This window comes from Cyprinodon tularosa, unplaced genomic scaffold (genome assembly GCF_016077235.1).
Source record: "Cyprinodon tularosa strain WSP-4 unplaced genomic scaffold, ASM1607723v1 ctg904, whole genome shotgun sequence".
In the NCBI taxonomy this organism is placed as follows: domain Eukaryota; kingdom Metazoa; phylum Chordata; class Actinopteri; order Cyprinodontiformes; family Cyprinodontidae; genus Cyprinodon; species Cyprinodon tularosa.
This window is the reverse complement of record NW_024039679.1, coordinates 13,359-39,899: the sequence shown is the minus strand read 5'-3', so window position 1 is coordinate 39,899 and position 26,541 is coordinate 13,359. Positions and strand designations below refer to the sequence as shown.

The 26,541-nt window shown below is 41.4% G+C and overlaps 1 long non-coding RNA gene across 1 annotated transcript in view; it reads right to left on the bottom strand.

Annotated features, from left to right (window-relative positions):
* The window catches only part of LOC119776075, a 63,880-nt gene extending 37,611 nt beyond the window's left edge, over nt 1-26,269 (bottom strand). Inside the window, exon 1 of the long non-coding RNA XR_005279730.1 lies at nt 26,207-26,269. This is a non-coding gene — a long non-coding RNA (uncharacterized LOC119776075). The remainder of the gene's footprint in view (nt 1-26,206) is intronic.
* Between the last annotated feature and the right edge of the window lie 272 nt (nt 26,270-26,541).

Genomic DNA, 26,541 nt, shown 5'->3' with positions numbered 1-26,541 from the left:
GCATTCATACTCCGTAGTGTAGTGGGCCCTGGAGAAGTGGGGATACTCTGACTTTTGTCTAATGCAGCCCAGAAACAATGGCGTCAGACTGCTCTATGTTATTTACCCAACAATTCTTTTGTATTATTTCCTTAATATCATATACACTCACCGGCCACTTTATTAGGTACACCTGTCCAACTGCTCGTTCACACTTAATTTCTAAGCAGCCAATCACATGGCGGCAACTCAGTGCATTTAGGCATGTAGACATGGTCAAGACAATCTCCTGCAGTTCAAAGCGAGCATCAGTATGGGGAAGAAAGGTGATTTGAGTGACTTTGAACGTGGCATGATTGTTGGTGCCAGAAGGGCTGGTCTGAGTATTTCAGAAACTGCTGATCTACTGGGATTTTCACGCACAACCATCTCTAGGGTTTACAGAGAATGGTCCGAAAAAGAAAAAACATCCAGTGAGCGGCAGTTCTGTGGGTGGAAATGCCTTGTTGATGCCAGAGGTCAGAGGAGAATGGCCAGACTGGTTGGAGCTGATAGAAGGGCAACAGTGACTCAAATAACCACCCGTTACAACCAAGGTGGGCAGAAGAGCATCTCTGAACGCACAGTACGTCCAACTTTGAGGCAGATGGGCTACAGCAGCAGAAGACCACACCGGGTGCCACTCCTTTCAGCTAAGAACAGGAAACTGAGGCTACAATTTGCACAAGCTCATCGATTTTGGACAATAGAAGATTGGAAAAACGTCGCCTGGTCTGATGAGTCTGGATTTCTGCTGCGACATTCGGATGGTAGGGTCAGAATTTGGCGTCTACAACATGAAAGCATGGATCCATCCTGCCTTGTATCAACGGTTCAGGCTGGTGGTGGTGGTGTCATGGTGTGGGGAATATTTTCTTGGCACTCTTTGGGCCCCTTGGTACCAATTGAGCATCGTTGCAACGCCACAGCCTACCTGAGTATTGTTGCTGACCATGTCCATCCCTTTATGACCACAATGTACCCAACTTCTGATGGCTACTTTCAGCAGGATAATGCGCCATGTCATAAAGCTGGAATCATCTCAGACTGGTTTCTTGAACATGACAATGAGTTCACTGTACTCAAATGGCCTCCACAGTCACCAGATCTCAATCCAATAGAGCATCTTTGGGATGTGGTGGAACGGGAGATTCGCATCATGGATGTGTAGCCGACAAATCTATGGAAGTAAATATGTGCCATCAGAATTTGAATAAAAAATACCTCTGAAATTTGAATGTTGTATATTTGTGCTTACTTTTTCAGTATTAAAATAAATTCAGAATATATTTTTAACCTAAAAAAAATTCAATGTCATTATTTGTACATAAAAAAAAAAATCAGTGTAATTTTTTTTACATGGTTGCAATTTTCAGTTATTAAAAAAATTCACATTCCTATTTCAAAGGCATATTAATTCTCGCTACCTCCGAGCTAACAATACAGTAGCTGATCAGAGTGGGGTCAGAACTGTTCACAGCCCCTCTTTGAAGCACACAAGGCAGCCATATTAGCTTACTACATTAGCGGTAGCATCTCCTGAAATGGTATTTCTTTTTGAAATAAAACGGGGGAAATTGGGTCGGGGGGGTGGGGGGGTAGCTCGGAGGTAGCGAGAAGTAATATGCCGGCACTACACGGTGTAAGATTAACAACGGCCCAAACCAGTGTTTTAAATCAGGCTTTAAGATAATGTATCAAACTTCATGTGCAAAATAAAATATACTACAGAAATATGAAAGCATTAAACTCACCGTTGGGTTTGAGTTCGCCTCCATGGTCGCCAGCCTGGGTGATACTGGTACTTCTTCAATATCACGGTTGTGTCACGTGATTAGGTGGATGTTGGAATCGGACATCCATTGCTAATGTCTGTGACCTGAAGTAACCTTGGCCATTTTTACAGCGAATTTTTAGACGCTGAATTTGAGACAGTGAATTTGAGCAAGTTGAATTGGAGGACAACGAAAATATTGCATTTGAATTTTGAAAAGTTGAATTTTTTATATGCTGAATTTTTTAACACTGAAATTTTAAACTGTGAAAAATATGTATATTGAAAATTTGATCACTTTGAAACAGGAATGTGAATTTTTTTAATAACTGAAAATTGCAACCATGTAAAAAAAATTACACTGAATTTTTTTTTTATGTACAAATAATGACATTGAATTTTTTTTAGGTTAAAAATATATTCTGAATTTATTTTAATACTGAAAAAGTAAGCACAAATATACAACATTCAAATTTCAGAGGTATTTTTTATTCAAATTCTGATGGCACATATTTACTTCCATATTCTGAAGGCAAAAGGGGGTCCTACCCGTTACTAGCATGGGGTACCTAATAAAGTGGCCGGTGAGTGTAATTGCTGCTATTTGATATTAAGTAGGTAGGATGAATTAACTAAATGCTGGACCACAGACTAGAGAGAGATCATTATGGATGCTGAGTGAACTATTCCTTATTCCTGACTCCCTCCACATGGATGACACCTTTTCTCTAACTTAGCAACTCAGTAGTTCCTTTAGTAAACTGTCTCTTTAACAGATCGGCAATAGTTAGCTTGGCCGCTATTAGAATGAACAGAACTTAATCAGGAGCAGTTTGATGTTATTATGCTACGTTCAGACCGCACACTGCAGAAACAGCAGAAGCAGCTGGTTTACATGCAAAGTCATTGGTTGATGGACATCAAGGCACAGCAGAAGGCGTATAGAGCAGCCGTCGCAGCGCATCATGAGCTTCAGGGCATCTGAGGAGATGAAGCGCTTCAGAAGCAGCAGCTGCTGGAGTTGGAAAAACTGAACTTTAGCTGCTTGACGCGCCACATCAACCAATCAGAGAAGCTGATCTGGGAGCTGGCAGGGAGTCAGACGCAGCACTGCTGATGCAGAGCGCTATGATCACTCCTCTGAAACAGTTTATTAACGCCTAAATTAACTTCAAATGTTGAAACCTGCCGGCAGAATATGTTCGCATTATTATCCTGCTGCCTGCAGTTTGTAGCACAGACCTGAAAAACGCTAACATCTACTTCCAGCCGCAACCAACAGGAGGGGAAAACCCCCAAGAGGCTCCCGGGCCTGAGGCAGCTGCTGCTGGGGATTCCCAGTGACAGCGCAGCGCTGGTATGTGGGGGTCTGAGCGGCTCCCACAGAGAAATCATCTTTGAAGGCAGGATGGTAATCTGGATGAACTGACTGCACAGACCATGTTTTCAGGAGGACTTTCTCACTTCCACATAGATTCTAACTACTTTTTATCCGCTGACCACAGCTAATATAGCAAAGCTGCTCTCTGGCGTTGAACACAGGAGCAGCAGAAGCATCTAGAAACACTTTACTGGACGTCTGACCTTAATATGGACAAGCATAGAAGTGAAGCAGCAGAACCTTTTCTGCTGCTTCTGCTGTGTGCGGTCTGAACATAGCATGACTAGTCATACAGGCAGCCTGCATGGATATCAGATATAGTGTTTCTGGAAAAGTTCATAAATTGAAATAAAGACTATATATATATATATATGGTGTGAGGATTGGAATTTATCATTCAAATTATTTAATAAAACAATATGTAACAGTATGATATTTAACATAAAAATGCATTTCCATGACATCAAAAGTGACAATAACATGTCAGCCCTGACATGTTATTAACATAATTAATAAGGAAATGCCCCCCCCCCCTTTGCGTAGTTGATGATCATCCAAAGATACACCGACATCTCTAAGGACGAAGGGGATGGGGGGGGCATCGATGTTAGGCTAAGATCATATAATACATTCTTTGCTAATCCTAAAGGCAAATCATTTAAAGTAAACTTGTAAATGTTATGTAATATGTGAGCAATATTAACCTCAGTATGACCTGGATCTGATTGGCTCCCTGGTCGTCATGACTACAGTTAACCAATGTAATCAGTAAAGGCAGTGAGTAATAGCTGATCAGAAGCATAGTAGCGCAGGTGATGGCTTCACTAACCTAGGAAAACATGGGAAATTTGCCTGTGAGATTCTGCTTAATAGTGCGGATCATTGGGGATTTAGAAGTGTGTATACACAAAGCCGATAATAAGTGGGTATACGCCATAAGGACGCACGGATCCCCGTGTGCCCGCACGGCTGTGCAAACCCAAGATGACGTAATTTGTCCAGTATGTAAGATTATTGAGTTGTCTATTGACCTTGTCTGGGATGCCCCAGTAGATTTATCTCAGCTCTCACAACGTTACTCAGTGACACATTTCAGCCTTAGGCTGCGTTCACACTGTAGGCTTTAAGACTCAAATCCGATTCTACGGCTTGCTTGTTCACATTTCCAAATATATGCGACTTGTATGTGATCTCCTTTGTGAACGGCATTCATACAATTCACGTGTCCCGCTTGCGCAGTAGAGGATCCAATGATGTCACAAGCGAGCATGCTCTGTGTTTACGGAAGAAAACATGGATGGTAGCGCTGAAGTGCATCAAGCGATCAATCATTTCTTTCCCAACCTCGGTCAGTGCATCAACAATGCAAAGTGTTTAAAAATAAAGACTGCTCTCTGCATCATTGTCTGTGATGGTTGTTGTTTTTCTTCACGTTTGTCAGGATCCCAGTCTTTGTGTTCGTCTGTTTGTCTTGTCTTTTGTGTTTCTCCCTTCCACCACCAGGAGGCGCCTCCTCACACACCTGCAAGCTGTTGCCTCATCACCGGACTGTTCTTAAGCTGCTGGTTGCCACTACTTCGACGCCAGAGTGTTTGCCAGTTTGGGGAACTCTAGCCAAGCCTTGTTTATGCTGAGTCTAATTTGAGTTTTTGCATTTTGAGTTTTTTGTCCTCTAGCCAAACTGAGATCACACTGAGTTTAACTGAGCGCTTGTTTCTCCCTGAGTCTCAACTTTGTTTGTTCTTTGCCTTTCGGCAGGAAGCCTTCCTGCAAACTGGACCTTTCCGGACCGCCTTCTCCCAAGTGGGATCAACTGAGTCTTACACTGAGCGACGGATTCCAAACAGGAGGTTTGGATCCAGCCACCTTTGAGCACGCTGAGATCACTCTCTGAGTAAGGAAGTCATCTTCACTACGACCCGTTCAAGAACCACAGGAAAACTGAGTTGCAACCAGCGGCTGCATCATTCCACTCCGTCCGAGTTCTGGGTAAACCCTGTTCCGCCCTCCACCGAATCAAACAAACTCTGGAAGACCAACACACACACTGGAGTCTACGTGTCTCTTCTTCTCTGGAAACGTGAGTGGCAACAAATACTTTCCTTCAAGATTAACAACTCCAATTTCCCACTGAGCCTGAATCTAATCTGTCTTCCCCTCGTCTTCCAGTTTCCGGCACAGAACTCATATACTCTTCAATAAAATCCGTTGAACTTTTATACTGTGTCTCTCTGTTTGGCTTTGCTGCATATGGGGTCCGAGCCTTAGAAAAATCATGATGTTTCTGCGTGGCAAGACGCAGAATAGTTTCCTTTGTTGAGTACTAATGACGTTCAGGTCGGATGAATGTGACCTGGCCGTTCAGACACAGGTCCCATTTGAAAAGCTCGGATTCGTATCGGATTCCGGACCACATAGCATAGTGGCCTGGATCGCATTGGAAAAAACTGGATCAGTGTTGTTCACGAAAAGATCAGAACCAGGTGGCATATGGGCGAAATAATCTGACTTCAGTAGCTTTTGAAACACTGATTGAATCTGGAGAACATTATTGCTGCTCTGTGATGTCTAATAAAGGCTGCGCATGACTTTCACTGTTGGTAGCAAGGATTTGCTCAGATGTATATTTCTTAGAAGATCAATCTTAGTCTTTGACATTAGGGTCTAAAATGTCTAGCAAACAGATATCACCCAAAAAGTTTCCCAGTGAGAAAAGGAACTCCAAACAGAGCCGGAGTAATCTTCCTGTAATGAAATTCTGCTGTGGAGCCGGAGTCAGGATGAAGACATGCGTTCGCAGCAGTCCTTGTAATCCCTTCAGATTGCTTTCCATGGAGGAATGAAAGTTGAACAGAACCATTTTGGGGTTATGAGTTGTGCTCAGATGGCCCTGATGAACCCTCATTTCTGCTGCCTTGGGACTTTATTACGACGTGGAGGCTTTCTGAGGGCGGGCCTCAGCTGCTTTAAATAGGTTCAATGGTTTTTAGAGTTACCTGCTTCATTTGAGTGAAATCCTACCGCCTGGATGATGAGGCCACATATAGGATGTTTTACACTTTTGCCAAAGTTTGGTGTTAGAACATGGAGAGACCATGTTTTCCATGTTTCTCTCTCTCCTCTGCTCTCCTGCATCTCATATTCTGCTCACACACAACTGCGGCAGCCCTCCTCCAATCGCTGACAATAATCCACACCTCAGACCCCCAGACATACTGTCTGCTCTCCCACAATGCACCTCGGTTCCAAGAACTTCCCAGACACTTCTCAGGCCTTCCCCGTTGGACGTACTTCCCCCTTTTCCTTGCAAAGTCTCTTTTCTTTCACTCGTCCTCCTCTTCATTGTCCACTTTTTAATCACTCTGCCTTTTCTAAAAAATCTCCCTCGTCCCTGCGACCGTTAACCGACACCTAGCTGCCCTTTAAAGAGGAATTCCTTTCATTTCCTTTTGGTCTGCCATTGTGCGTCAATAAACATAGCATTTACCATATTTTCCCGACCATAAGGCGCACCGTACTAAAAGGTGCAGTCTCAGTTATGTGTGCCATTACTGTATTTAACACACACATAAGGCGCACCGGACTATAGGGCGCGGGTTTTATATACCGGTACGTATCCTCTACTACCTTTAAATACCTCTACTGCGTATTTAAAAAGAGAGCAGGAGCAAAACTGAGTATGTTTGTGCTTTATTCATGTATTTATTACAAAGTATTAATCAAACCTGGGAGCTGGCCGTGAGACAGACACATCGCTGATGACACAGGGCGCTGTGATCGCTCCTCTGAAACAGTTTATTGACGCATAAATTAACTTAAAATGCAGAAATCTGCCGGCAGAATATGTTCGCTTTTATTATCCTGGTGCCTGCAGTTTAGATTGTACCAGTTAATTCTGACGCGCGGCTGAAGCAGCTTTGCTGCTCTGGCTACGCGGTGTAAAAGTGTGTCTGACGCGCGTTGGGCGGAGCTACTCTATCCTTTCTCTGCCTTGCAGCTATATTTGCTGTGATCAGTGGGAATAAAGTAGTTTTAATAATTTTTTAAGTGGGAAAATCCACCTGAAAACTTAATTCAACAGCTGCCTCTGGTCGGGTCGCCTCCCCGCGGTTCACCGCTGCGGCTGGTAGGTGTTTTTCATCAAAATAATCCAAACTGCAGGCAGCAGGATAATAAAAGCGAACACATTCTGTTGGCAGGTTTCAGCATTTTGAGTTAATTTATGCGTCAATAAACTGTTTCAGAGGAGCGATCACAGCGCTCTGTGTCATCAGCGATGTGTCTGTCTCACGGCCAGCTCCCAGATCAGCGTCTCTGATTGGTTGACGCAGCGCATCGAGCAACAAAAGTTCAATTTCTTCATCTCGAGCTGCAGCAGCGCGTTGGCGCCAGATGCTTAAACGCTCCCGACGCGCTGCCCCTGCTGCTCAAAACACGCTGCGGGACATTTTGCTGCGCCTCGACACGCGTCAACCATTGACTTTGCATGTAAATTCGCTGCTTCTGCTGCGCCTGCTGCGTTTGGTGTGAACGTAGCATTACTTTGAACGGCCGGTTCACACCGATGTCGAGCGGTTGAAGTTCCTTTGTCCTCCCAGAATAACAGCAAGCACAGCGTTCATTTGTTTCACCATGTTTTTCACATCGGCTGTGAGATGGGCACGCATGGAGTCACAGATTAACAGCGATGGTGATGCGTGGAAAAAAAAAACACCTGGTCTCCTTACATTCTCCTCCCTCAGCCACTCTTTCATCATCTCCTCAATGAGGAGATGAGGAGTTCTGCATAAAGCACATTCCTGTTCTTTTGTACACAATCCATGCCCACACTTCCCCCTTTAACGTTCTCATGGCGGTCTCAACAACGTCCGCAGTAACAACACACATAGGGCGCACCGCACTATAGGGCGCGCCGCACATTTTGAGGAAAAAAAAACGTTTATATGCGCCTTATAGTCGCTAAAATACGGTAGATAAAATAGCTCCTAAAAGGGAAGAAAAAGGAGGGATTTTCTGTCCTTAGCTTACAAATCATGTCTAAACACGAGTCAGCGTGTTGTAGAATATTTGCTGATTATTGGTTTTTCTAACTCACAAATAAGCGGATGGCTAGCTCAAGTGGTAAGTCGACCGTGTGGCAAACAGGAAGCCTGGGTTCATATCCTAGCATAGGAGGGTCTTCACGCTAATGCCTGCTTTTTGGGAGAGGTAGCCTAGTGGTCAGGGCACAGAGCTTGGAATCCTGAGGTTCTGAGTTCGAACCTCACTCCCACAGACCCTTAACCCCACACTGCTCCCCGGACACCGCACCATGGCAGCTCACTGCTCCCCAAAGGGATGGGCTAAATGCTGAGAGTTAATTCTGTTGCTCTGTACTTGCGACAGTGGAATGACAATAAAAGTTGATTCTTCTTCTTAAAAAAACTATTTTCACTGTTTTATTCAACTATTCACATACTTGGATTATATTCCACTATTGCACTTCCAATATTCCAATATTTTCCACTGTTCCCTTTCTCCTCTGAGCACTGAGCATCCGGCTTGCTTGGACTCGCAATGAATCATGGGATACCCAAGTCTACATAGGATACAGCGGACCCGTCCTTCAAAACGGGCAAAAATGAGGATGCATTTTTCGGCGCATAACGAGGAGTCTTCCAATCCGATCAGGCCTCATGCCGCACTCTGACTTCGACGGCCGACGAATCTGGCCTTCGGAAGAAGCAGCCGCTGAACTAAAAATCATCAGTGGTCAACCAAATGCATTTCGTCCTGAGTTCAAGTCGCACACGTGTCCCGTTGGTTGAACTTGATATCAGAGGAAGCAGAGCTGAATTCAGTTCCATCCAATTCACTTAGGAATCATTTTACTTTAAAACATATTTAAACACAATTAAAAAAGAAAGGAAAGTAAATCATATGAAGAGCCAATCTTTCTCTCTTTGTCCCTGTTTAATCTTGTCTTTAGAGTCTGGGGCCTTTCAGGCAGCGCTAACTTGGAGAAGAAGACAATATGGAGGTTGAGGATATGGGAAGGGGGGGTCCTAAAAGTTTCTGTTGAGATTCCCTCCTGAATAAACCTATCGATTGTTCTCCTAATCTTCATCGGGATGTCAAGCTGCTTAACATTCTTACACTGCATGCTCACCAACATATCCTTTAACCTCAGGATTCCAAGGGAAGAAAAGACTGCAAATGCAGCTAATCAGCATCTGTTTGCTTCGGCTGGTTTTCTACTCTCACAATATTTTCCAGTGAAGGATTTAAGGTTCATCAGTGATCTCATTATGTAGCTCTGGTTTTGGGAATCTTTCTCTTGAACTCCATCAAGGCAAATCTAAGCGGATTGAAACTAAAGCTGCAGGCAGACATGATGGAACGATCAGATAGAAAGCAGAACCGATCGGTCGGTTGATAAAAATCCATCCCAGATGATCGCAGCCTGATGAGAACATCCTAATCTGATTGGGTTTTGGTTACACTTTGAATATGAGGGAAATTCCAGTTCCCAACCACTAAGTAGGTCTTCAGTAAGTAACCAACAGCAAGTCTCTACATTTTTTTCAGTATTATTTATTCTGTTATTCACCTGTTTATAAGTGAGTATTACGGACTTTATTATCAGATCTAGGGTTAGGGATTTGATCTAGTTAGAATAAGCAAATCTATGTAAATTTAGTCCAAATCAATTCATTTGTGAACTGTTTTATATTATAAGTGCTCCTTTAAAGGAAAAGTCCGCTCAGCCTGGAATAACCAATGGATCATTATTTATACCTAAAACTAATACGTTTGCGGTGATTTGATGAATTTAGCGTTAATCAGTAAAAAAATAAAAGCAATCATTTTCATCTCCATCACAGAGTCTGGGAGCGGCCATTTTTGACCAAATATAGTAACCCCCCCCTCCTGCCATCTTCCAGCAGTGACGTCACGGTGCGGTAAGCCTAGCGCCATTCTCCCCGCTTTACAAGCTAAATCAATGGGAACTACTAGACACATCTGCAATCAACAACAATTATGGAAGATTTCCAGAGTACTTCACCATTGAAATTCACCAGAGCTATAGTGAAACTGACAATGCCCACGTGCATGGCAGCTGGATGCTGGAATACATCGGGTAAAAGGGAAATAAAGAGTTATTCCACCTTTCTGATTCCTGATCCTCCACGGACGGGTTGGTCGTTGGATCGCCAACTTGAAGAGGGAGGATTTGCCATCGAACTTCTGACCAGAGAAAAAACCCGTAATATGTAGCCAACATTTGGAAGAAGAATGTTTTCAAGATGACTTGGATAATAGCGCGTTGTGACAAACACCAGATACAGCACTGGGACTTGATCAACAGCCGATACCGCACCGTGACAATGTCACTAACCAGTAGGTGGCAGTAGTGTTCTTTGACAAACATGGATGCCTCCAGTAAAGCACATTCACATGAAAATTACTCTGAATTAAAAACACTGATCATTTATTGAACAGGATGGAATCATTTCAGATTTAAAGAACTTTCGAAAGTTTCAATTCTAAATATGTCCAAACTTTTCCTTTAAGAAGTTCTGGAGGCTGACGACGAACCTGTAGTGGTCTGTCTTTCAGCAGTTCTGCAGGAGCTCCTGACTGAAGTCACTTTATTGTTCAGCTATATTTCTACATCATCTTAAAATTGTTTATCAATTTTATAAAAACAAATTTGTTATGATTTAATGATATAGTAACAACAAATTAAAAGACTTAGCTGCCCTGGGGCTCACTGACAGAAGCGGGGCTGCCGTACACTGGCGCCACCGGGCCCTCTGACCACCATCAGTAGGCAATGCAGTGAAGTGTCTTGCCCAAGGACACAACGACACTGAAAGTCGGAGTCGGGGCTTGAACCGTCAATCCTTTGATTTCAGGGCAAACTCCTACATCCAACGCCACTGTTACCCTATAATTAGAACAGCAGGAGGTTGTATAATCTGAGCGGAAAATAGTGTTTCAGACAGCTGCCAGAGCATCAGACAGTCAATCCGAACACTAAGTGAAGGTCAGCCGACACTGAGAGTAGCTCATAAGCTCTGTTAACAAGCAAAAATTTAACCTGACAACAGCCAGATGCATGTCTCGCTCCGCCCAGCTCCAATTCAATTCAATTCAGTTTATTTATATAGCGCCAAATTCACAACACATGTCATCTCAAGGCACTTTACAGTTCAACCAGATCATACAGTCAAATTGATAGAAAGTCTTCTATCTAAGGAAAACCAGTTGATTGCATCGACTCATTGACTCAAATACAATGCCTCACACTAAGCATGCTTGTAGCGACAGTGGAGAGGAAAAACTCCCTTTGAACAGGAAGAAACCTCCAGCAGAACCAGGCTCAGTGTGAGCGGCCATCTGCTGAGGCCCACTGGGGTTCAAGGAGACAGAAGTAGACATAGAAAAAGCAGCTGTAAAAGGCGGCCTCGTCCAGGAAACACACAGCCAGGCAGACGAGCTCCGAGCCAGCTCCCATGCCAGAGGACGAAGAGAGCACATCCACTCAGTCACGGCCAGAGAAACAGGACTACACTGGAAAACAGGCCGATCTCCAACATCTATAAACAAGGGTGTTGATGGCAGCAGCACAGCTGATGTTTCTTTCCAGGATGGAGTCACAGCCAAACAGGAACAGACGAGGCAAAGCTACTCTGAGGAAAAGCAGAGAGAGCAGAAGGTTAGAGGTTGAACTAACAGATTCTGCAGAGTGGGAGAATAGAGATAGAATGAAGCAGAATGATGAAAAAGGGGTCCCTATGTCCTCCAGCAGTCTAAGCCTATAGCAGCAGAACTATAGAGATAGCTCAGGATAACCTGAGCCACTCTAACTAGAAGCTTTATCAAAAAGGAAAGTTTTAAGCCTAGCCTTAAAAGTAGACAGGGTGTCTGCCTCACGGACTAAAACTGGTAGTTGGTTCCACAGGAGAGGAGCCTGAGAACTAAAAGATCTGCCTCCCATTCTACTTTTAGAAATTCTAGGAACCACTAGTAAACCTGCAGATTGAGAGCGAAGAGCTCTGTTAGGAACATAAGGAACAATCAGATCTCTGATATAAGATGGAGCTTGGCCATTTAAGGCTTTATATGTGAGAAGGAGGATTTTAAATTCGATTCTGGATTTAACAGGAAGCCAATGAAGAGAAGCCAGGATAGGAGAGATATGATCTCTCTTTTTCATTTTCATCAGAACTCTGGCTGCAGCATTTTGGATCAGCTGAAGGCTTTTAACTACAGTTTGTGGACTTCCTGATAGTAAAGAATTACAATAGTCCAGCCTTGAAGTAACAAATGCATGGACTAGTTTCTCAGCATCACCCCTGGACAGGAGATTTCTAATTTTTGCAATGTTCCTCAGATGAAAGAAGGAAATTCTAGAAACCTCTTTGATCTGGGATTTAAATGACAGGTCCTGATCAAAAATAACACCAAGATTTTTTACTTTATTATCTGAAATCAGTTTAATCCCATCCAAATGAAGTGACTGGCTAATCAGCTTCTTTTTCAGAGACTCTGGTCCAAACACTATAACTTCTGTTTTGTCTGCATTCAGAAGCAGAAAGTTAAGAGTCATCCAGGTTTTTATGTCTTCAGACATGCCTCCACTCACATACATCTGGGAACCCGCTCATTGAAAGTGATTTCCCCAACCAAATTTATGGTCTGTCCAATCAGGACGCAGGGCGGGTGTGTCCTGGAGTGGAGAAGCGACCCTGAGATTCCAACAACAATGGCGACTCGCATTGAGGAAGCAAGCGTTAGCATTGATGCTGCTATTTCTTCTGTGTTGTCCAATCTATCTGATATTGTTTCATTAAAAGAACATCAGAGAACGGCTTTGAAGGCTTTTGTTGGTGGAAACGATGTTTTCGCCCTTCTCCCGACCGGATTTGGCAAGAGCTTGATCTACCAAATGGCTCCTCCTCTCACAGCGTCACGGGTTAGCTTCGGTGTGAGTGGTTGAAATAGCACGTCAATAAAGATGACAGACAAGTGGCTTATCCAATCATATGCAAGGAGTTTTGATAAGGCCCAGCCTTCAGTAAAGGCGGGTTCCCAGATGTATGTGAGTGGAGCTAGGCGGAGCGAGACATGCATCTGGCTGTTGTCAGGTTAGCAAAAATTACCCAATTTGATTGAAATGAATAAAAAAAAGGTTTGCACCCTTTAAATAAACTTAAATCAGTCAAATAAACACAGAGGTTTGCCTTGAGCCACTCTAAGCTGGGTTCCACAGCTCACATCTGCTCGCCTCATTCAGACCCTCATCCAGCAGGTGTTTCCATGCCGATCAGATGTCAGCTGGCATAAATCAACCCTTTCAGTCTGATTGCAAATTTATGTTTTTCAATTTTTATTCTGTCAAAATCAGAACATTCCGGCTGACATGTTTAAACGGTACATTTTTTGTCCGATAAGCTGAATACTCTCATGACTTATGTCCATGTAAACATAGCGATGGGACCTTTGGTTTTTTTCTGATTGGTTAAAAGAAAGTTTTCCTCTCCACCGACACTGGATGAATGCTTGACTCTATGCAGACAATTGTTGACTGTCTCTACCTGCTCAGCTGGGTTTGCTTAGCAGACCTTATCTGTCTGGATGATCTCACTGAATTGGCTACACTGGAAAAAATAGAAATCCAATTTTCGCAATTTTTTTTTTTTTTGAAAAAAAGTGCATTTTGTCTTGAGTTGAGGTGGTAAGTGAGACACTTGGCCAATGGAATAACACCAGTTATACTTGAAATAAGAAAAATAAGTCACATTTCAAGTGCATTTCATCTAATTATCTTATTTTAAAAGTAAAAACACTAATTGCATTGCCAGATAATTTTATTTACCTGCTCAAATTAAGGTTAAATACACTTAATTTAAGATATTTTTATTTATTTATGGATCGTTTTATTTCATTGTGCTGCATTTTCTTATTTCAAGTGCATTATATCTAATTATCTTATTTTTGTTGCCCTGCGATGGACTGGCGACCTGTCCAGGGTGGACCCCGCCTCTCGCCCCTGACAGCTGGAGATAGACACCAGCACCCCTCACTACCCCACTCAGGATTAAGCATGTTTGAAAATGGATGGATGGATGGATGGATGGATGGATGGATGGATGGATGGATGGATGGATGGATGGATGGATGGATGGATGGATGGATGGATGGATGGATGGATGGATGGACAGTTTTTGCAGTGCACTGGAAAAAATAAATAAATAAAATGTCATTTTTAGTTAAAATAAGAGCATTTTTTCTTGAATTGGGGAGGTAAAAGAGACATTCCCAATAGAACAAGACAATTTCCTTTTAAAGAAAACACAATTTCATGGTCTTATTTCAAGTGCATTATATTTAATTATCTTATTTTAAGAAACATACTTATTCCATTTGCAAATCATCTCATTTATCTACTCAAGTTAAAGGTAAATACAACTAATTTCATAATTTTTTACTTATTTCTAGATCGTTTTTCCAGTTTAATCTCAAGGCCGCCGCTCCCTCCATTAAGTGAAAATACACTTAATTTAAGACAATTTTTACTCATTTTCATAAAGTTTTTGCAGTGCGTTTGCTTCATATGTTATTACAAAAATGCCCTTAAAAGGAGCCCCTGTGTAATTTTATCTCAAACAACGAGAGAGTCAGATCATGAAGGTCCAAACACAGCCAACAGTTTCAGCTGCAGTGGCCCCCATTTGGTTCTGGTCCCTGTGAGACAGAGACACTTTAACCTGGTAAATTGACTTTTTATTGTGTCTCTTCCTGATTTTAAGGTGCTCCAAGGTTTAAATAACTTTAAGTTACCAGTACAGTTATGCAGGTCTATGCAATTTAGGTATTTTACTAGGCACTTGCCTAGGACCCCAAGTTCCTGGGGGCCCATAAAACCTTGCTTACATGTATGGTTAATACAACTATTCCTTATTTCTGCACAGTAATTATGTTTTTGATAAAAATCCTTTTGCTAATATTCCATCAGAACGCTGATAATATTAAGTGTGTCTCAGCCCCCCCCTTCAGTGTCCACCATATTGGATCAGTCCATTTGCTGCACATGTTCAGAAAGGTCCAAACAGACAGCAGCAAACCATTTGAAAACAAACCATGCAAAGAGCAGTGTTGCCAACTTAGCGCTTTAGTCGCTATATTTAGCCACTTTTCAGACCCCTCTAGCACTTTGATTTCTAAAAAGCTCCTAGCGCCAAATCTAGAGACTTTTTTCTGCTACTGGAGACTTTGGAGACAACATCTAAAAGCAGCGAACTCTGCTCTCCAGAGCGAGTAGATTGGTAACCCCGCCTCCTGCTCTCCTCTATCTTGTCTGCTGTCATGATTCATGCAGCTATTATTTCATCCAAATGAAAAATGGAGAACAGAGAAGCAGATCATGGCTTGTCTACAGTGAAAAGAAGGACTGGGTTATTTACTTTGGCCTTTTTGGAAACACAGGAAGGAGCAATCAGCTAAGTGAGCTTAGTGCTTGGAAAAAATCTTTCATTCCTTTAGAGACAGCATGAAAAGTCAGCTGAGTACAAAACATAGAGAGGAAAACAAGAAGAAAAAGGACAAGAAGAGAGGGACACAACCTAGAACAGATAATGGATGTCTATTCTATTAACATTTCTCTATCTGTAGAATGGGTCTCTTTTATGTTCCTGTCTTTGCCTTGGGCCCCAAATTCCCTAAATCCACCCCTGCCTCTGGTTCTACGCTTCTGTCTGCCTGAGGGACCTGTTGCTGGGTAAAATAAGGCTGCTGTGATTTCCCTCACTGACAGGAAACAAACTGGTTGTTTGGAAATATTTGCTGTCATAAAAAAGAGCAATGGCATGAAAGCTGAAGGGACGCAGCCATCTCGCTGTCCAGGGTGATGCAGCGAGCAGTGAGTGGAGCCCAGAGCAGCATGAAACCCCAGCCTGACAAATGAAGCAGCCAATGTCAGGCGGGGACATTTCCAGCGTTTCTGCAAAGAGCAGAACGACAAAAACAGCATGTTTACGTCCAAAGATGACGCTTCCTTTCAAGCTCAGATGATAAATGTTAAAGATCATTTTAGTAACTGAAATATAATGCATCATTTTACAGAATAGAGATCTCTTTCACTTAAAAGGATGATATCTTGTAGAAGTAGGAGCTTCAAATTTTCAAATTTTTTGGCTGCAGGAACATTGATCACAGACTTAAAATCTCATCTATGAAGGAAATTCATCAGGCTGCTTTGAGGCTTTTGTTTGCTTTTCTTTTGTCTCCTACATCGTGGCACTGCCCCCCCCTCCATCCTTCACATCCCTTTTCCTCATCTTTCCTCCTCCTCTCTCCATCCCTTCGCTCTCCCTGCCAACCCGCCCTCCCAGCAGCACTCGTGTCCTCGTGTGACCCTGCTCGGCCTTACTAGCATCAGTGCCTGTTTGAATGGGGCACAGCTGGCGCTGATTGTCCGCAGGCTGTCTGTCAGACCAACACATCTTCATAACGCTCGCTCTCTGCTTCTACTTTATACCACCCCCCCCTCACTAACAGGATTTTGTCTCATTTGTCACCAGAAACGGAAAGAAACTGATCAAATATTAGCGTAGATGATGTGGATGCACACCAGCGGCCGTTTTAAGGAAGGGGCCTGCAGAGAGAAAGGGGGCATCTGGGGCTCCACAAGGTCCAATCAGATGTCACAGGTCGATAAAGAGCAGGAAGTGGAGGATGCGTGTTTGAAGCCGATTGGACTTCGGTGCAGCAATGCCTCGCTTTGTGCCACTTGCCGATAAGCTCAGTGAAAGCAAAATAGGAGCTAAATCTATGCCTGCTGTGCTTCCGAGCTGGCAGCCCCACAGACGCTCCGTAAACACAGAGAGCGCTGCAGCATCAGAACAATGAGGATGGTGCTAACTGTTTTATTAAAAGGTAAAATATTTCATTTACGTTCTACCATTTTGGACAAAATATATATATATATATCTTCTTAAAGAGATAATATGATTAAGTCTGAACTCGAGCAGGAAACATGCATGCTGATTAAAGGTCCTGCACTGCAAAACTCATCTAGAAATAAATAAAAAAGTATTTGAGCAGGTAAACAGGATGATCTTTTTCTTGTCTGCTCCAAGGAAGGAAAACACACAAATAAATAAAAAAAAATGCCTTGTTTGCAGCATGAAGGAGTTTCTCCATCAGCTGAGCTTTAGCTGATGACTTACCCTGAATTTAGAAATAAATATATAAAAAAAAGCTTGCATCTGAGAGCAGCTTTGTATAGACTGCTGTCCACAGCACCTCTGCTGCTTTCAGGAGGTCTGGAGGTGAAAAACTGCAATTTGAGTCACACAGAGCTGAGAAGAAAGAGCGGCTGGGGTCACAGTTTGGTTCGCTGGCTGAAACGCAAATTCAAAGCTTTGGAAGCGTAAACCAGCCAGTTCCCCTCGTTTTACAGAATAAAAAAAAAACATTAATAATGGAGAGATGATCAAAACAAACTGCAGGCAGATTTGAACTCTGACTTGTTCCAGAGTGGATAAAATCCTTTTACGGGTCACGCTTTTCACTTCTCAAGCTTTACATCTTTCCTAACTTATAAAGCTTCAGCTTTTGCATTTTCAAATATTCAAAGAAATGCTGTCAATAAAAGACTTAACATCATGTACACAGAGGTCTGCATTTCCACAGCAGGGCTGCTAGAAAATAACGCAAACACTCAAAAAAAAAACCCCAGAAAAAATACTTAACAGGAAATTAATTGATATTTTCATTATTTCTAATCTAATATTTCCAGTTAGAGATTATGTAGATTAAACGAAAATACACAGGTTAGCCCAAACTCCCATCAATTTTTAAATGTTATTACTATACCAAAAAAAATCTTTCAAACCATTTTATTCAATATATAGTGCAGAAAATTTAACTAAAAGTGAGTCAAATTCTCTTGAAATAGAAATGATAATCTGCCAGATTTTGGCACTTATAAGAAAACCCCATCTTGATCAACTCATTTCAAAATATCTGTACTTATCTGAATTTCAGGCAAGTACATCTATTATAAGAAACTCTAATCTGAATATAAGAAATATATTCAGATTATTTATTTGAATCATTAAAATAATTTAGTTAGACTTTACAGTTTTTGTGCTTCAAACTTTAAAGGAAACACTGGTTAGTTTCTATCTTATTAATGTAAATGAAAAGCTGCTGCGTGAGCTAATCACATTTATAGACTTTTATTTAATAGCTTGTAATGTCCTCCATGTTAAAAAACAAACAAAACAAAAACAAATAATAATGTTAAAATTAAACTATTCCACCAAGCTAGCATGCTAACCCTGTTAGCCACAGAACATAAATGCTTTTCTTTGCCAATAAGCTAACTTTGTTAGCCAGCTACGTTAGCATTAGCATCGACACAAAGCCCTCTCCCTAAAAAAGCCTAAATAATTTTATTTTTACTTGAATTTAGTGATTCACCCAGAAAAATTGCAGCCTTAGAAATGAATAGAAGCTGCTTAATTTCCACTGTAATTATTAAAGATTAACATTATGAGACATTATATTATGTTTCAGTTATTGAACATTATTATTTGTAAATTCCAACAGCAAAATATAAACACCCTTTATTTAAGTTTAAGGATTTATTTTACAGTTTACTGAAGCTTTGGTGAAACCAGTAAAGAATGAAAACAGCTTTGCTTGGATTTTCTCCTAACTATGCTAACGAGCTGGTTAGCAAGGAGGCTACTGGCAGAGCCACTGGCTGCTGAGATAAAGATGAAAATCCTCTTTAAACGGAGCGAAAACAAACAATAATAATGAATTCCTTTGTTATTAGTAGTCTAATCTTATAAAGCTGTTTAAAATTGTTTGAATCTGTAAAGTGGTTAAAGTTGAAAACCATAATTTAGCTATAATCTAATGAGAAATAACCTTTTATTTAAACATTTCAATGTTTAAAGAGCAGAGACTCCTTTGTTCTTTAGCTGAATTAGAAACCGAATCTAATTAAATTAAAACTCTTTCCTGCTGTTAGCAGAACAGAACCAGCGGATCTGAACGACCGAACGGTTAAACCGCTCGGCCTAAATTCGTTGAGCGCTCTGTGATGACGGACGGGAGGAACGAGGGAGACTGGGAGCTGGACGCCGGCGGCCTCCCTGCCCAGTCCAGCCACTGCTTAGAGATCTGCAGCTCTCTCCATGAGCCGAGCAGAAACCTTTCATCATCCAACTTTTAAATCTAATAGCTGCAGACCGCTCCACTGCAGACATGCACGACGCTGCACGGCTGCTTTTAAGGAAAACAATGAGATGATATTACACCCTCCCGTATGTTTTACCCCTGACCTTAAATGCTTTGTTATTTTCAGCCGTTCTGCAGATTAACATTTGTTCCTAACCTCACGCCCCTGATTGCTTATCTTTAGCTTCACTTTAGAAAATGTCTCTCCTGTTCTTGCAGTGAAGGGTTCGACCTGATAAAAGCTTTTAACAACAACAGATCCAAACATGGAGGCTGTGCTATAGTAAAAAAAAAAAAAACAAGTTTAAACGAGTTTAATTACCTTTAGTTACTCGGCTGGTTATTCTAATCATTTCATCTGCAGATCAAAGGATTTCAATCAGGAAATTGCTTATTATTAAAATTCCTATAGGATATATAAAAGATAAACCTGTATTAATTACATAAACCATAAGTCTTAGAGTGAGATAAATTAATATACAAATTGATAAATAACCATATATAGTATTATATTAGATTTCACAAAGTCTCGGTTAAAAAAACTACATAGAATCTTTTCCTTAAATGGAAATCTATATTTCTTAATAATTATTTTCAGAGGATATTAGCCTGGAGTAGGAAGGAGATTTCAGGTTTTAAATTCAGGGAATAATATTTTTACAATTTTGAAAGCATTACAGTTTAATCTTTTAGTTAGTTTTGTAGCTTAATTAAATACATATTATCAATAAACTCAGTAGATATTAAACAGACTAATCTTTCGGTATTTAAACGTTTTCTGACCTTTACTGTCGTTCAGATTTTTTGTTAGATAATAAAGGCTCATTTATCTCTAAACCCTGAAGGATGTATTTAAGGATTACTTTAGTCATTCTCTTTTCATCCATTAGCTAATTTGCTGATTCGGGAATCTTGATTTTTTTTTTTTACAGCATCTGGGAATTCTGGACGTAAACGTGTGACCTCCTTCTGTCCTTCCCGTCTTCCTCTCCTCCTGTTTTTGTCTCGTCCTGCTATTTCCATTTATCAGTGAAGGACAGCAGCTCCGAGCGGCCGAGCTGGCCGCCTGCCAACCGTTACTCTGCCAGTCGATATTTCTGCCACTCCCCATCCCCCCCCCCCCCCCCATCATGCATTCTCTGCAGCCACACCGGTGCCCATCGTGCATTTGTTAGACCAGGGTCTGGGTGCTGCTCCTGCGGAGGGGTAAAATAAAGAAAACAGGGGGAAATCTCTTCTGCTTTGCACCGAAATTACAGGAATGAATGTCGTCTCCTCCGTGTCTGCGCTCCAAACGCTGAGCACACTACAAACCGAGTGGAGAGTTGGAGAAAAAAAAGCCCTCTAGTCGCATTCAATGGCACTGGCATTCATCATGAAATACAATACCAACACAAATTCCACAGAGCCAGCAGAGAGGCAAGCATTGACCCAGAGAAGAGCACAAAGACATTACAGGCAGAGGGAGCCGGGCTTTCTTTCAAGGCCAGGGAGTACAGTCAGCAGCTTAAGAAAAGCATTCAGAAAAACCTCCAAACTTTGTGGGCAAATACAATTTTTAAAAAAGTCGGGATTAAGAAACCTTTACTTCTTCTAAAGTTGTTTTGACAGTCGTTTTGATTGGTCAATCCACAGTGCAGAGCGTCACTCAGACCTCCTGGAACAGGGACTTTGTTTCCCTGAGACGGGTCCCAATGCATGAATATTACAAATCACCCGATGCTGAGCTCCAAGTCTGAAAAAGACTGCAAGATAAAGGCCAAGTATAAACCTCAAAACTCTGCTGCTATAAAGCACTGAAAATATTCAACACTATATCTCCTCAGTATTACAGCTTCTGGATGCGGCACTACGTTCATAGCATAGAGAGCTGTTTTAATGATGACACATTTTCTCAATCAACAAACACTGCCACCATCTATTTAAAGTTAATGTCACCCATCGGTTCATATCAGTTTTACTAATATCACCAGATTGAGGCTTTTACTAACAAAATCTGTGATATTTTGTATGTTTTGTGCTGATATGGTATCAGATCATATTATAAATCTAATAATTGCATTGGGACACCCCTAATTTATTGATGTATTTCAATGAAAATAAAGGATAAATAAAGGATTTGTTTGCTGATAAAATGTTTTAATATGCCTTATAAAGACTTTAATTGGGAGGACATAGGGACCCATTGTTCATCATATCTCAATTCTCCTACTCAAGGATGCAGAAATAATTTTTTTTGGTTCTATTTATCAGAATACTGAATAATTTCAAGCTTTTACCTAAATATTTAGCCATGCTGCACAGTGGAGCGCCAGCAATTTAAAAAATAATAAGATTATCTGAGCTTTTTTCTGAAAATGTGCTGCTATAGGTTATCCTGAGCTATCTCTATGGTTCTGCTGCTATAGGCTTAGACTGCTGGAGGACATAGGGACCCCTTTTTCATCATTCTGCTTCATTCTATCTCTATTCTCCCACTCTGCAGAATCTGTTAGTTCAATCTCTAACGTTCTGCTCTCTCTGCTTTTCCTCATAGTAGCTTCATCTGGTCTGTTCCTGTTTGGCTGTGACTCCATCCTGGAGAGAAATATCAGCTGTGCTGCTGCCATCAACACCTTTGTTTCTAGATGTTGGAGCTTGGCCTGTTTTCCAGTGTAGTCCTGTTTCTCTGACTGTGACTAACTGGATGTGCTCTCTTCATCCTCTGACATGGGAGCTGGCTCGGAGCTCGTCTGCCTGGCTGTGTGTTTCCTGGACGGGGCCGCCTGTGGAGCTGGTTGACAGTTGCCTTTTGTATCTATGCTTCTTTTTCTATGTCTGCTTCTGTCTCCTTGAACCCCAGTGGGCCTCGGCAGATGGCCGCTCACACTGAGCCTGGTTCTGCTGGAGGTTTCTTCCTGTTCAAAGGGAGTTTTTCCTCTCCACTGTCGCTACAAGCATGCTTAGGGTGAGGGATTGCTGAAGAGTCAATGAGTCGATGCAATCAGCTGGTTTTCCTTAGATAGAAAACTTTGAATCAATGTGACTGGATGATCTGGTTGAACTGGAAAGTGCCTTAAGATGGCATATGGTGTGAATTGGAGCTATATAAATAAACTAAATTTTTTAAATTAGATGATAAAGTTTTTATTCTTTTTGCAAAGTTCTCTCCCTCCAATCAGAGAAGAGGAAAAATCAGGTCATACTTTATGACACAAACAGACCGGTGCTGCAGCATCCAGGAGGAGCGCGTCCTGCAATGACTGGATGCAATCAGCTGGTTTTCCTTTAGAAAGGAAAATATGAAACTTCATTCTGACTGGATGATCTGATTGAATGATGACATGCTGTGAATCGGCGCTATAGGAATAAACTGGACGGGAATGAATTAAATCCAATACTTTCTCTGTTTGCAGTGAATTGAAACAATAAAGCCTTTTTCCATCTGAAAATAGCAGATTAACGCATGTTTTTCAAACAACGCTGGGTTGGTGATGTCACAGTACGACAGAAATCAGGGACGTAAACAATGCAGAGCAACATGTTAGGAAGCCAAGGCGTAATCAGTGTGCTTTATTGTTTCTCTATTATCTGCCTGAATCCCTCTCAGCTGAATGGTTTATCGAATGTAAACAGAGTTGTTTGGCGTGGTGAGTTGACGTCTGTACGTTGCGTTCAAGGGTATCACGTAATTTAGTAGGACAACCTGACTCAGGTATTCCCACAGCATGCCAGTCAGAGCAAGGAGATTTTAATGTGGGTTGTTTGCTGAGTCGTTTGACCTGGGTAGACACTCGTCAGTGAGCTGTTCCGACTGCCACTAAAAGCCCATTGTTCCCGGTTTTAAACTGGTTTTTGGCCAGCGGGAAAGGGGTTAAAAAGTCATGTTTCTGGACTGTGGGAGGAAGCTGGAGTACCCAGAAGGAACCCATACAGGCACAAAGAGAACATTCAGAGTCTCACTTGTCATGAACTTAAAAACTGAATTATTGGAGATGGAAAAACAGGCAGACTTTTTCATAAAGGAAGGGATCTATGTCAGAGAGGCTCTTCTGTAATAAACTCAGGTTTAGGATATCTTAGAGTTTTTACCCCCAGCTTGGACATATCAACATTTCAGAAATGTGACAATGTGATGAAGCTGATTTAAATAAATGAGATGTTCATCTCGGTTTGTTGCAATTTTCTGGTTAAAAAAAAACTAAACAAACCAGAAATCTTTCATCGGTGATAAAAAGCTTCTTCCCTGGATATAAAAGAAGATATTTAGTAAGACATTAAAATCTGTTTATTTCTATGTTCAGATCATGTGTGTTTTGCTGTCGTCTGGGAGGGAGCCTCCCTGCAGCTGTAAATGGATGTGCTGGGAGGCCAACAGAAATAGAAAAAACATAACATAAACTAAAGAGGAGAAACGAATAAATAAACATTTGGACGGCTAATTATTGAATTTATGATGCTTTTAGCCGGTTCAGAGAATATCATTTATTTTTAATGGACTCACTGTAAATACTGGCATTCCAAAAAAAATGTAGAAAACAATCCACTAGATTTTGTTTCCAAGTCTGAAGACGTTTCTCTTCCATCCAGGAAGCTTTTTCAATCCAAAATGTCAGAAATAGCGTTTAGTTCCAGGTTTTATCCAGCAGCCCAACAAAGCCTGGTTTTAGTTTAGAAAACATGCAAATAGAAACGGATGAACGGGTCCACCCCTTTGGAATGGGGGTCGTTTGGCTTCTTTGTTAGCCTGCAATGCCCCATACCTGTCTATGTCTCTGAAAGGGGGGTCGTTAAAGGGAAAAGTTGGCCTGGTTGAATAGACGAGGTCTTCTGTTCTCCTCTAAAGGGGTTGGGGCTGCCATGATAGCAGGAAGGAATCAACTCTATCGCTGCATTTTAGGTTTTTGAAGCTGAAACCTGAGCCCCCCCCACTCTAAACATAGATGGCTTCCTTCACGCCCCTCTCAAACCACCTGTCTTCTTTGTCCAAAATGAGAACATTCTGGTCCTCCAAAGAATGTGCTCTGTCCATAAGGTGTAGAGGTACAGCAGAGTCTTGTCCCTAGGAGGTGGCTCTTCTGTGTTGGGCCATGCGTCTGGAGAGGTTGTTTGGTTTTAAATTGTAAACGTGGTAATAAAAGCTTAAACGCCACTCCGAGAGATCATATTTCTTAGCATTAGAAAACATTATCATCAGCAGAGTTTTTATAAACAGTCTGAGATGTCGATTCATTGCTGCTTCAAGCATGACTAACTGAAGCTATTGCTGCACAAACCTGCACTAAGGTAGACAGCAGCTTCACTTAGCTGCCATCAGAACCACATCCTCAGATGATGATATCCTCAACATCAGCACTTCCAAACCAAACATCTCAAGTTTCTCATATTTAGTGTTAAATGTCACTTTAGGGTAAGATCACACACCAGGAATATCAATTAAATACAGCGGGGGGATTTACTATTAGGCAATACTGGGCAGTTGCCTAGGGCCACAAGTTCCTGGGGGAAACCATAAAACTCTTTTTACATGTATGATTAATACAAATATTCCTTATTTGTGCACATTAATTATGTTTTTGATAAAAATCCTTTTTCTAAAATGCCATCAGAACGCTGATAATATTAAGTGTGTCTCAGCCCCCCCCTTCAGTGTCCACCATATTGGATCAGTCCATTTGCTGCACATGTTCAGAAAGGTCCAAACAGACAGCAGCAAACCATTTGAAAACAAACCATGCAAAGAGCAGTGTTGCCAACTTAGCGCTTTAGTCGCTATATTTAGCCACTTTTCAGACCCCTCTAGCACTTTGATTTCTAAAAAGCTCCTAGCGCCAAATCTAGAGACTTTTTTCTGCTACTGGAGACTTTGGAGACAACGTCTAAAAGCAGCGAACTCTGCTCTCCAGAGCGAGTAGATTGGTAACCCCGCCTCCTGCTCTCCTCTATCTTGTCTGCTGTCATGATTCATGCAGCTATTATTTCATCCAAATGAAAAATGGAGAACAGATAAGCAGATCATGGCTTGTCTACAGTGAAAAGAAGGACTGGGTTATTTACTTTGGCCTTTTTGGAAACACAGGAAGGAGCAATCAGCTAAGTGAGCTTAGTGCTTGGAAAAAATCTTTCATTCCTTTAGAGACAGCATGAAAAGTCAGCTGAGTACAAAACATAGAGAGGAAAACAAGAAGAAAAGGGACAAGAAGAGAGGGACACAACCTAGAACAGATAATGGATGTCTATTCTATTAACATTTCTCTATCTCTATAATGGGGCTGTTTGATGTGTTGTCTTCTCATTTCAAAGGGACCCCTACCTGTCTTTGCTTAGGGCCCCAAATTTCCTAAATCCGCCCCTGCGTACATCACAGAGACTGATTCGTTCGGTCCATTTTAAAAATGTTCTTCAGTTGCTACCGTTTCATTTTTTTATGCCTCTTACCAAACCGAGCTTCATGATTTTTCAGTTTTCTTGTTTTTTTATGGAAGACATAAAAAGCCATAAAATTGAACGTGCTGAGCTAAAAGATCCTGTGAACACATCTTTAGCTTTAAAAGTGCTGCTGATTTACAGAATAACACCAAAGGTGGGCCTGGATTTCAAACATGGTTGTTCAGTTTTTTACTTTTGAAGAGTATTTTAACATTAAGGCTGTGAAACATTCAATAGTGCTTGACTGATGGGTTTCTTTTTAGTTCCGGTAAAACTACGCAAAACAAACGGTGTTTTTAGACAAAATAAAAAATAAAAGCAAAGGCCATCTATTCTATTGAAGCTTCACAAACACAACCCATGAAGAAGAAAGGTTACCGTACCTGGACTGTGCTGCTTACATGTCCTTCATCAGGAGCCGAATTCCTCATGGCTATTTACTGTGAACATAAATAAAGAGGAATGTTTTGTTATCATGACATCAATATTTGTCCATTTTTTTATATGTCAATTATGAGATTTGTATTTTTATGTTGCAAAAACTACTCAGGCGGAATAGTTTTACTATTTTCAGATAAACGAAATCTTCATCGACTCACAATACCTGCATGAAATGCAAATTATGCTTGATTTCTTTTTACTGTAGAAAGTTTCTGCTTTAGAGTTTTAGACTTTACACAATCAACATTATTAGAAACAACATAAAATGTATATATAA